The following is a 13,366-nucleotide window of genomic DNA, read 5'->3' as shown; positions in this document are numbered from 1 at the left end:
GTGAATGGCTTTTCTCTTCTGGTCAGCTGTGGAATAATTCAGTTTGGTCGAGGAATAGAGCTAAAGTAGATGGATAGATTTTTGTAATATCTGTGTTATGTTGGAGTCCCACTTTCACTTTCACTTTTCAGGGCAACAGGAATGGTTCTTAGATTAAACCTTGGTAACTGCACATTAATGTTACAGAGGGAGAATTGGGTCGGATGTACTCTTGGTTGACATGGCGATTTAATTTAAGTTGTACTGTCTCACATTATGACATCATTACAATTTTATTTGTGAAACATGCTAGTGTGCAGCCTTGGTGTGTGTGTGTGTGTGTGTGTGTGTGTGTGTGTGTGTGTGTGTGTGTGTGTGTGTGTGTGTGTGTGTGTGTGTGTGTGTGTGTGTGTGTGTGTGTGTGTGTGTGTGTGTGTGTGTGTGTGTGTGTGTGTGTGTGTGTGTGTGTGTGTGTGTGTGTGTGTGTGTGTGTGTGTGTGTGTGTGTGTGTGTGTGTGTGTGTGTGTGTGTGTGTGTGTGTGTGTGTAGGCGACGAGTTCTCCGGGTAAATGGTGGCTCATTAGAATTCACTCCGTTTCCCGCTGCACTGCTCAAGACCTGTCATCCATTCAATATTATGAATGTATAATCAGAGTATGCATAATAATGTGTGTGGATTTGTGTGTGTCTGTGTGTTTGGGAGTGAGAGACAACAAACAATACAGTGTTGACTAAGATTCAGCGCTGTGCATTTGTCAAAGTGACACCCATTTACTTAGCTTGGCTGTAGTCCCTTTTATTTAGCTATCGTCATATGCCTTTTCTTCTGTGCTGTTGTGCACCTGGGAAAGCAATGCCGTGTGTGTGTGTGTGTGTGTGTGTGTGTGTGTGTGTGTGTGTGTGTGTGTGTGTGTGTGTGTGTGTGTGTGTGTGTGTGTGTGTGTGTGTGTGTGTGTGTGTGTGTGTGTGTGTGTGTGTGTGTGTGTGTGTGTGTGTGTGTGTGTGTGTGTGTGTGTGTGTGTGTGTGTGTGAAAAATAAATTACACTTATTTGACTTAGATTTGAGGGCATGGGCTTGAGCATGATGTAATTATGTTATCTATCACAGGGGTTCCCAACCCCCGGTCCGCGGAGGTGTTACTACCGGGCCGCGAAATAGCTGTGAGTTTATCGTAATATTTGCAGAATTATAAATATATAAAAATATTTTATCATAATATTTTTTTCAAAAAGTGTTTAATGTTCGCACCTATAGCCTACCAGACATATTATTTCATCCAGTAGCCTAGTTAATCTTTCACCAGATAACCGTTGAAAATGGCTTTTATGATGTTCCGAGGGATTCGGCGGCTCAGGGTCTCAGCCTCTCGTGCGCACGAGAAAGTTACCGGTGCGCCAAGTAGGAAGAGGAGCGCACAGGAGACAACCGTTTAATTGCAGGCTGTTATGTTTATGTGGGGAAATGGCAGTGCATACATTATTTGAGATATATTTCAAACTCGGACTTCATTTTAAGGACATGTCGGCCAGGGGTGGAGAGCTATATGTTTATTTTATTAGCTTTTCTTTTTAATGACTGATTTTAAATGCCATTTTATTAATGTCTTTAATTTTTTTGTAAAGCACTTTGAATTGCCTTGTGTTGAAAAGTGCTATATAAATAAACTTGCCTTGCCTTTGTTTAAGCACCGGATTGGCAAAACAGGAGAGTAAACCAGTCTGCCTTGATCTATGAATTCATGTCCGGGACTCTCACGGTATCTGCTGCCCGCAGCTGTTTTATAGAAGGAACACCTCCTTCACTTCATGAAATGGTTGCAGCATCAGGAGGCAGCGGGACGTGTACTCCGCTTCTGAGAAGTGCAGCACCAGCGCGCCGAGAGCTGTGCCTTTTTACGCACCGCCTTCGCTGTGTTTACCTTCATCAGAACAGCGAGTGACTGCAGGCTGCTACGTGTTAACCACACACACACACACACACACACACACACACACACACACACACACACACACCTCTACACACATCGAACTGCCCGATTACTCCCCCTTTTATTAGTTTTATGAAGGAGATGTCCAGTCACCAAGGCACATGATGTGTGCGCGCGCGTGTGTGTGTGCGCGCGCGTGTGTGTGTGCGCGCGCTGCTCAGCTCTGTGTTTGTGTCTGTCGGACACCGGCATTTGTTTTCAAATGACCATGAACAGTAATTTACACACATCTGGCTAACTCCATAGGTATCCTATATGCGGGTGTTCCCAAAATAAATTAGTTTAATCTTAATCTCGATGTAGTGCTAAATGCTGTCGGACGTGCACCGGAACGAACGTCACTATCATGATATCTTCTGAAAACAAATGACACACACACACACACACACACACACACACACACACACACACACACACACACACACACACACACACACACACACACTAATGCGCCTTCACCTCGTTTTCCCATCACTGGATTATCCGTAAATCATACAAACAAAACCAAAACGTTGATTTAGCTGTTTTCCCGTTTTGGTTTAAAAACCGAATAACGTCTCCGTTTTTCCGAAAAACGACACCGGTTCTTTTTTAAACGTTGTTAATATGTTTTGGATGCATTGTTCTATTATTTGTTCAGGCTGTTACATAGGCTACAATTAGCCTCTGTTGCTACCTGCTGGTGAGTAAATATTAAAATCAGTTAAAATTGACAACCGGTCCGCGATCTTTTTTTAATATAGCCTATCTGCCGGTCCTTGGCACAATAAAGGTTGGGAACCCCTAATCTATCACATTCGCTAACTTGTTTGTCTTTAAATTCTTTAAACAGCTCTGGATGCCGGTCGGCGGGTGCTTAGCCAAGTCTGATGTGTTGGCTCCCTTGGTTTGCAGGGATCTAAAACATGTCTCACAGACAGGCCTCGTGGTGTCCGTAGGCTTGCCCTCACTGTCAGAGATATAGCTCAAATACTTCCAAATTTCGCTTCTGGCGTCTTTTTTGTCAACAAGCCGAGGCGCAGCGGCAGCTGCACTCCCACTTGCAGCCATGCTTCTCGTTTTCTCACATGCTCTGGCAGCTAGCGCGTGCACGAGGGAGGGGAGGGACTTAGAACGTGCTTGAGAGGGGCGGCACTGCAGGCACGGCTGCAGTGCAGGGAGTGGAAGCAGAGCGCTGAACACACACGGCTCTTATTATTAAAACGGCGCTTTCTCACCGGAGTACTTTTCCCCGTCATTCTTAAAGTACCGATACTAATGAAACGGAGGAATTGTACCGTTTCTAACGGCAGGGTATCGCGGTACCTTTCAAGTATCGGTACACCGTGCAACACTAGTGTGTGGAGCGCCAAAAAGCCTGCAGTTCTTTTGGCTGCCTTCTGTTTCAGACAGAAGGCAGCCAAATCAACAAGAAATCTGGTCTTGGAAAATATTCAAACTAACGTAGAAGAACAATATCTAAAACCTGACATTCAAGCACACACACACATATTCACAGAGACACAACTCTGCCAGGAAAAATATAATGACAGTGAGGGGGAGAGAAAAAAAGTCAAAGAAATAAAGAAACGGATGATAAAAAAAATGGAAAAAGAGCAACTGAATAAGCAACGTGTGATAACAGATTCTTTCTCACTGATCCATCCGGCAGCCGTTCACCATCCTTGTTTTTGTGGGCTGGTTATTCTAATTAGTGCTTTTTGTCTTAATCTAATATATTTTTGAGTCATCAGCTTTCTACATGAGTGTGATTTTAGCTTTGACAGTTTGTGGGAGTGCATGCAGACCATGATGCCTGATGAAGTGTTTTCCTGTTCTTACACTTTCCTCTGGAGAGCCCTAGCATTGACTGCTGTTTATATAGCCTTGCCTTTGGGTGCAAGAGGGAGAGGGGGGTAGAAACAGGGAGAATATTGGTGGGATTGATGACTGTACTAAAAGGAAGGGCACTTTCTAGTGTGGTTTTCTGTCTTACATCGAGAGTGGAAGGATACACCGAATTTCAAAAATCCAAAGCACCCATTTAGGAGAAGTTCAATCATCACGGCTGTATAGATAAAAATAAACCACCAGTGTGTGCCAAATGCAACTTTTCTTCATCAAGGTCCTGGGAGATGTTTCTGTTTTAAGTAACATTAGCTTACCTGAAGCATCTCCTTATCCGACATTGAAGTGCTTTGATAGCTTGTGTTAACACTCAGTCTATTTTTAACCAGCTCTAACGCTCAAGGTTGTCCAGAGCAACAAGACAGTGGCACAAACAACACGTTTAATGCACTAATGAAGTCCCTCTGTGGTTTGTAGGCCACGCGCACGTGCACGCGCACACACACACACACACACACACACACACACACACACACACACACACACACACACACACACACACAGGGGAAGCTTTAACTAATGAGTCCTGTTTTCATGGGGCAAAGATAGGAGAGATACAGGGAGAGGAAGGGAGATATAAAGATGGAGCAGATAGGGAGAAGAGCAAGAGGAGGGAAGGAAGTGATGGAGAGAGGTGACGTCCACTGGTGTGATTAACTAATTCCTGCGGTCATCTGGATACCGCTGCGGTCAAGGACACAGCGGTGTGCTGGCCATCCACTGTACTTAATATTTAGGATTAAAAGCCTCCATTCCTTTTGACTGTTTCATCTCTGTCTACTTGGCTCACCCTGTCGTTTGTAACTTGTTCATCTTCCAGCACGCCAACTTTACATAGGTCTTATATCCTGTTCTTCCCATCTAAAGTAGATCCAACTAAATCCGCCTCTGTCCGCGCTGTAAAGCAGTCAGCAGATGGACATTCAACGGACACTCTGGTGATTCTCTGGGCCACTTCTGCACTTTAAGGCACTGTTGAGCATTGACAATGAAAGGGCATTGGACCCACACACACTTGCACACACAATCTCAATAGGTGGTCTGAAGACACCACACAAAAGAGAGGATCCTAGTCGATAATCCAATACCTATTGTAAGTGCTTGTTCTCGAAAACTGCACACATTTACACACAAACACATGTAAGGATTCCTCAGCTGTGCCCTCCATCGGGGGTCGATTTGAGCCATCTGCCGTGTGTATGTGGCCAGTGTGCCAGGTGGTAGGAGCCCCCAATGCCCGCTGTGAGCCCATTGTGGCCTTGCCAGGCTCAGGTGGGAAGTTGCCTCCATTCATCTGATCGGGGCATCAATGAAGCGATCTCAAGGCTTCTGACAACAGCAGGAACAGTCTGTTGCAAAATCAGACTTTTAGTGTAACAAAATACAAAATATGATGGAAAAGTTAAACCATTGTTTTATTGTATCAATTGAAAATAAGTTAATCAATGCAGAATAAAAGCTTCTAAGACTGGTTGTTGCTGAGGGCAGCAAAGCGCCTGTTGTTTAGTGTAAATGTCTAAGATAACGTTATTGACCTCTGCACCAGGCAAAGTGTTTCCGTAAACTAATTAGCATTGGGCCTTTTAAGGTGTCCTTGAGCAAGAACATGAACCTCCATCAGCTCAGTCATGTTAGAAGGTGAGAGGATGACCGCATTAACTAAGCAGCCAAAGATTAAACATTCATTCACTCTAAATCCAGATTATTTTTGGTTAACACATCATTTTATTTAGGAGTAAATGCATTTACCAATTGTAACCGTAGTATTTATAACATATTGTAAACATAGTGGAGTTTATTATCCGATACCATTTTTTGGGGTAATTAATGTTTTTGGTGTTATCTTTTGCATCCACTGTGTTTTTACGAGTGACTCCACACTGGACACGTGGCGTTCTAGGGGTTAATAACAAGTGACAGTTTGTCGTTTGTGTGTGTGTATGGCTGTGTGGATTCACTGATGTATTCCACTGGGACCACCGGTGTCACCATCAAGAGACCATGTCACGGCCTAATTGACTGATGATTGTTATTCTACTGGTGCATAATGCTGCCCTGTCAAACTCCCGTGTGTGTGTGTGTGTGTGTGTGTGTGTGTGTGTGTGTGTGTGTGTGTGTGTGTGTGTGTGTGTGTGTGTGTGTGTGTGTGTGTGTGTGTGTGTGTGTGTGTGTGTGTGTGTGTGTGTGTGTGTGTGTGTGTGTGTGTGTGTGTGTGTGTGTGTGTGTGTGTGTGTGTGTGTGTGTGTGTGTGTGTGTGTGTGTGTGTGTGTGTGTGTGTGTGTGTGTGTGTGTGTGTGTTGCATTTAAATGTCTGTGTCCACCTCCCAGCTCTTATAGACAGGACCTCCACCCACAAAGGAGTGAACAAACGGTGTGCAAACACGACAATAATATTTGAGTAGTAGATGTAGTCATGGATGAGGGACGAAATGGTTCTCTCACTCTCAATATGTGGGTTTTCTTTCAGCTTGATACGATTTTAAACTTCAAAATCCTAATTATAAAGTGTAGCAGAGTGACTTTGTTCCTGTGTGTGGAGTTTGTGTGTTGAGTCTGTGTCATCATTTGGCTCAGTCAGCCGCGCCACGAGTTGTATGGCCCGGGCAGCTGCACAAAGGCTGGCTTTGTGCTGGCGTTTGGTAGTCCTCGGTCATTAGTTCACACAACTGCATGCGGTTACACAAACGCGGAACGGATGAGAAAGACGGGGGAAAGGAGATGTGGAAAGGGATCAGATACGCTAGAGGGAATAGAAGTAAAGACCGGGGCGCTTAGGACAAAACTGATAATTTACACTTTGCATTTCACACTGTGTTTTTCCACTTAATTTAGCTCTTTCCCAGAGCGCCGTCACTCATCCAATGTTATCAGGATGTTCACAAATTAACGGCAAAATGTGTCATCTTCTGCGGCGGTTTCTTCTCTATCGTGACAGAACAGCTTTTAAATGGCGTTTTTCGATTACATATAGCCCCGTTATGCCATAATGTGAGTGTGACAAGCCAAGCATATACAGTATATCTTTCTCTTCCTCAACACAAGTACCCTCTCTTAGCATGCAACCTAGCATGAAATCAACTTAATCAAAGAAACTATCCAGCCAGCTAGCTCCCATATATAGAGGTTACTGTTGCATGGTTTCTGGTCTGTTCTGTGAAGGAGGCAGCTACCACAGTGTAGATGTGTGCTGGATACTCTTCGTTAGGTTTGGAGAACGAGTGTGTCTCTATATGTGTGCATACTGCTGAAGCATGTGGATATCCATTATCTCCCTTCATTGCAAGCCCAAGTCCTTCTCCCATCTGTTTTTATGTCCTTTAGTGTGGCTAAACGCAACCTAACGAAGCATCTCCCTGCGGACTCTCACACATTTATAAACAGAGACAAACTCTAAACTTGTATTTTGTCATTGCTGAATTTCACACAGTGAATATCAGATACAGGTGTGATTTCAGGCATTGAATGCTGCTACTAAAAGGGCGAGAGAAACAGCCATATAGGTTGTTGGATATGATAAGTTTAAAGAATATTTAAAAGGCTTTCATAACTCTCAGTCCAACTCAAATCGCCACCGTAAAACGACAGTTATGAATTAATAAAAAGGAATAATCCAATTTCTTCTTCACGTCGCTGCTATGCTCCTGTTCTCTCTCTCTCACTCTCTCATTTTCTCCGTTTCATCTGCTGCTCACATATTCTCTTTCCGCTCTGCCTGCCTGTCTCCGTGATCAAAGATGCTCTTCCCTGATAATAGCTGAGCGTTGTATGTGCACGTTGAGATGAGATGTAGTGATCCCTATTTTTCTCATCATTTTCTCTCATTAAAGAGAAGGGCAGAGCACACACATGCACACACTTAGAAGAGACATGGAAATGCACATACATGTTAGAAGTTTGCGTGTAAAAGTAACAACCTTGCATATACACATACTTTCACACCTCAGAAAATGGGTCGTATCACTTTGGTTGTTAAGGTAGACAGTAATGAGGGGTCTTTTTAAAAGATGTCATGCCCCCGATCTCCTACCTACAAATCCCCCCACGCAGTCTCATTAAACCGGTGTCTCCGACTCTACACCATTATCCTACAAGAGCCTCATGTACCCTAATGATCCACATGTCCTACCCGTCCACCAAGCACTGGCAACATTAAGGCACAATATGAATTACTGCAATTTGATTGTAGTATAATGCAAATCTTGACAAATGTATCTTCTTAAATGTCAACTGTTACAGAGCATTTCACCAATGCAGTGCAACATGTTAAATGCTTATTACTTTTAAAGCGCTGGGTAAGTTACAGTGCACTCCTGTAAGCTAATGCCGTTGATGAGAACAGTTCAGCCCTTGATAATCTCAGCGCTAATGCACTTCAAGCCATTCCAACAGCGTGTGACCGCGCTGCACGGCACTCATTCACTACCTCTGAGTTCCCATGCTAATTTGCTACTACCAGGGGTTAATGAGGCAAAGTGAGTAGGAGAGGAAAGAAAGCTTGGAGAAAAAGGAGACACAAGCAAAAGTAGGAGCGAGGCAGATGAATAATAAATGCAACATGTTGGAATCCATTTTTAAGGGAAGATTAAAAGAGTATGGATGCAGGCTGGGATGCTCACATGATCCAAGGGAGGACAGCCTGTTTCTAGGTCATCTCCATTAGACATCTTGGGAAGAGCATCAAAGAATCCCTGCTTTTCATACATGTGCAAAGTTATATTCTTATAATTTGTTCTAAACGTTTTTGTATAATGCCATGTTGAGAAATATAAAGTTTATTTTTAATCAGCCAAGTCCAAGTTTTTTTGTCACACTGTCAAGTGTATTGTATTGGCCTTTAATAATAATAATTAAACATTAAGCAAATTACAATGTGTGTTGTATGATGTACCTGTAAAGAGAACATGTATGAATCGAGGATCCAGAGTCCTGGAAAAGCTGAATCCATGCCTCTTGATTTTTGCCAAAATCACACCTGGTGGATGGCGCAATGCCAAGGCTCCACGGGCACGCGCACTTCTGGCTAAACAGGCACACACATACACACACATATGTTGACACCAGAAGGGATGTCATATCTCAAGCTAACAAGCCAACATGAGCACATTCATGCAGGTAGATACCGTACATACACACTTGGACACAAGCTGGGGCACGTTGGACGGCGGCACGGTGTCCAGAGGGTTAGGCATCAGTGTCACAGCGGGCATAGATTACCTTTGGCCCATAGTGGCTGTATCTTACAAACAGGCACACACACGCTAACAAAACACGTCTAGCACACTCATTTCCTTCCAATTAAGCCCAGCAGCTCACAGTACATGCCTTGGCTTCAAAAGGGCAGTCTTTAAATGGCTATACAGCTTCTCCACAAGCTATTACCAACCACACATGGAAGCTTCATAACACCAAGTCATAAAGTGGCAGGGATGAGGAACAGAGAGTTACAGGTAGGAGTAGGACACATAGTTAAACAAGACACATCTCTGTGATCATTCCCTTAAATCTCTATAAACAACAGGGTGTGAGGAGCTTCTTCATCTTCGTTATACCAAACGCAGAGTGTAAATGTGTGTAAATATGTGAGTTACTATCAAATTAACTAATCTACTGTGAAGAATGTAGACAGCACGAGATTCTCATGCACACTCTCCTATGGGAAGCGACTTCAGCGAGCTTATCAGATTACCCATTGCCAAGCTAATAGATTCCTAATAGATTGTTTTTGATTAGTTCCTCTGGTTTAGTGACGTTAAGATGATTTAATGTTTGTGCGTACAGAAACAAATAGACATTTGTGTTCACCCGCATACATTTGCATTGTGTTATTTGTTAACAGAAAATGTGATTACTGGAATCTTTTTTTTCATTTGGTACGAGTGTGTCATCACATGGCTATCATGCTCTGGTAGCATTTCAGGGCTGCAGGGTTTGAGCTGGGCTCTTTCTTATTCTTACACACACACACACACACACACACACACACACACACACACACACACACACACACACACGCACACACACACACGCACACGCACACACACACGCACACAAGTTGGGATGCAACAACGCCCTGTGTTCATCCTTCTCCCACAGCATGGTGGCGTCTCCCGTCATCTAACTAATTACCCTCCCCCGCCCTACTCCCCCAGAGGGAGAAGCTTCAGCCTGAAGCTGTTAGCTAGCTTGTTAACTTGCCCCAAGCCTGTCTGCCTTTAGCCTGTTTGCCTTCTGACCACTGCTAGCCATATTGCACTGACCCTGTGGCTAATCCTGTTAGCATAAGAATTGGTGATAGCCAAGCGGAAAGCCAATCCCCCATGCTGGTCTAATACCCTCTGGCTAATCTTTTACCGTAACGGTTGACTAAAGTGAACTCACTTCAGTTTCCTTTGGCTGGTTTGTTATTAGTTCTTTCTGTGCAGGGCAGCAAGTTCACTCTAATTATTGAGTTGAGATTTCATTTAGTGCTAATTAAGAGGAGGAAGTTGCTCCAGCAGTGGCTTAAGTTCTTGTTTTTAGCGTTAGCCGAGCTAGCAAAGCACCAGCTAATGGCTCCATTATTGGTGCAGCTGACCTTGTGGCTTTACCATTTCCATCTGCTAAGCCCTTAAAAATGAAGAATTGGGCATTTAAGAGGTGGCTCACTGGGCACAGAGTGTTATTCACTTTCCTCACAGAGGGTTATTTCTTTTTCACCACCTCTCTCTTTTCTATTTCCCTGCATTCCTCCATTTCCTCCTTCAAGAGTCTCCTAACTCTTAGAGGCAGAGCAAGCTCATAATTTCCTCTTCACGGTAAAATATTTATCCATCCTTTCCTATGGTTCAAATGTTTCAAACTGATGGAGTCTTTAATTAGTCATGTTGGCATCTTTCTTTCTTCTCCCTGTCTGTCTCTTGTTTCCACTTCAGTTCTCGTCTCTTTCACCAAGCCCCACTGTTTTGTCTCTCCTTGATTTACTCACACCATTGCTACTCTCTCTCTGCTCCTCTATTTTCTCCGTGGAATTAGTCATTAGCTGACTGACTGAGCTGATTGCATCTATTCCCAAGGCTAGCATTTGTTTGTGCATCTTCCTTCTTTCCCTCCCTCTTCCAGTCCACTCTTTCACTCCCTCCCATGCTCCCCTCGCACTATGTCCCAACTCATTCTATTTTCTACTCCCATCTTATTCTCACTTCACCAACCTACTTTACCCCCCCCCCCCTAGTCTCTCCAAATCATCTTTCACATAAATTGTCTTGGTCTAAAATCAACAGGGTTGGGAGGGTTACTTTGTAAATGTAATCAGTTACTGATTACTGATTACATGGCTCTGAAAGTAATCTGAATACAGTTACAGTTACGTGTCTTAAAAAGGCGTAATCAGGTTACTTTTAGATTACTTTTGGATTACTTTCTTTTTCCTTCACAGATGGGTATGTTTTGGTGAACAGGAGACACAAAAAGGAAAACAAAAGGAAACTGAACGTGTTTTACTGTTTTAATGGCATATCAAGAGCACAACTGAAACATAGCATCTGAAACGATGCAACAACATAATAAACTTTTTGGGGATGCAGCTTGGGATGTGAGGAGTGAGGGACACGGCTTAGAACGGGCGTGTCGCCTTCTGTCCTGCCAGTGTTGGCAGGACATGAATTAAAATGTCGAACTCAGACTTCATTTTAAGGGCATTTCGGCCAGGGGTGTAGAGCTATATTTGTTCAAGCACCGGATCGGCAAAACAGGAGAGTGTGAACCAGTCTGCCTTGATCTATGAATTCATGTCCGTGACACTCACAGTATCTGCTGCCCACAGCTGTTTTATAGAAGGAAAACCTCCTTCACTTCATTAAATCTCTGCAGCACCAGGAGGCAGCGGGAGGGTTAACTCGGTCTCTGAGAAGACGAGCGTGCAGTGCCTTTCACGCACCGCCTTTCACGCACCGCCTTTCACGCACCGCCTTTCACGCACCACCTTCACTGTGTTTACCTTCAGAATCATAAGGCTAAAGAGCGACTGCAGGCTGATGTGTTTTAACCACACACACCTCTACACACACACGACTTAAACGCAGACTTTTGTTCCTCCATGTTTCGTTGTTATCGTTTCACTGAGCGGACCCGCCCCTTTTTTTTCAAACGCTCCCTTTTTTGGTCCATCTGCGGCGGTAATATGTTTTGTGCGCTGTGATGATTCGGCTGTACCTTTAGTAATGAATATTAAATGTTGACAGGAAATCTTTCCTCCAATAAGTAATCCAAAATGTATTCACTTCAGGTTTACGAAAGTAACTGTAATCAGATTACTCGTTTTTCAAATGTAACGCGAGCTGAATACAGTTACTTGATTTTTGTATTCTGATTACGTAACACCGTTACATGTATTCCGTTACAACCCAACCCTGCAAATCAAATACTGGTTTGGGTTGCTGAATTTGTATACAAGCTACACATCATCTCCCGAAAGTCTCATCTATACCTTCTCTATAACCTTAATTGCACACTGCCATTCTAGATTGGCTAACACCAATCAAGCCCTCACTATTATATTTAATTGGTCATTTAGCTTGGCTACTGTTTGAATGCAGTGTCTCCCTGGATATGGTTCAGTTGGCCTCTGACAGCACATGTGGCCATTTTGGAGACAGTTTCCTCCTCCCTGTGGGTTTTACAATGGTCTGGCCAGCTACTGACACTGCCAACAGTCAAGATGGAGGAGTCGTTTGTGCGTGTGTGTGTGTGTGTGTGTGTGTGTGTGTGTGTGTGTGTGTGTGTGTGTGTGTGTGTGTGTGTGTGTGTGTGTGTGTGTGTGTGTGTGTGGTGTGTCCGTTGGAGGATGAGTAACAAATGACAGGGGGAGACATATTCTCCTCTGTCTACCCTTCCCTCTCTGCCACCTCACCCTCCAACCATCCTCACAGCCATCTCCACTCCTCCGTCCATGTGTTGCTGTTGGATTAAGCTAATTACCCCTGCGAAATGAACCATTGTAGGCCATGGTCTACCATAGGGATGTTCCGATCACCTTGTTTTGCTCCCGATCCGATTCCGATCATTTGATTTTGACAATCTGCCGATAACGATTTTTCCCGATCCGATCTTTATGCAATGCATTAAGAGAAAAAAAGGTAACAGATAACGTCTGGTCATCCAACGCGATGAATTCAGCTATCTTGGCTGTTATTTGTTTGGCCTTTTCACTGTTCTGGGGCAGTTTCTCTTTCCTTTTGAAAGTCTCTGAAAGTGTCGGTTGCTTCAGTGCCGTTACCTGAGTGGCCGCTGTGTACTCGTTGTGTTGTTGTTGGTGTTTGTTTTTCAGGTAGCGTATTAGATTGGTCGTGTTGAACGTAGCTCTGTTCTTTCCACCACGCGGAACCTCTGCCTTGCAAACATTGCATCTGGCTGTTGCACTGCCTTCGCTTTCAATTTTATAATACTTCCAAACTCCTGACATTTTCTCTGTCCCGACTCCCGAGTCACCAGCTGAACGTAGCCTCTCGTTAGCTTACTGCTACTATAGACACTGC

At 43.9% G+C, this 13,366-nt stretch overlaps 1 protein-coding gene across 2 annotated transcripts in view; it reads left to right on the top strand.

The window, feature by feature from the left end:
- The window catches only part of LOC117446307 (plexin-A1-like), a 190,996-nt gene that overhangs the window by 55,325 nt on the left and 122,305 nt on the right, over nucleotides 1–13,366 (top strand). The window lies entirely within an intron of this gene.

This window comes from Pseudochaenichthys georgianus, chromosome 5 (assembly GCF_902827115.2).
Source record: "Pseudochaenichthys georgianus chromosome 5, fPseGeo1.2, whole genome shotgun sequence".
Classification (NCBI taxonomy): Eukaryota; Metazoa; Chordata; class Actinopteri; order Perciformes; family Channichthyidae; genus Pseudochaenichthys; species Pseudochaenichthys georgianus.
The sequence above is the reverse complement of the archived record's forward strand: the minus strand, read 5'-3'. Positions and strand labels throughout refer to the sequence as shown.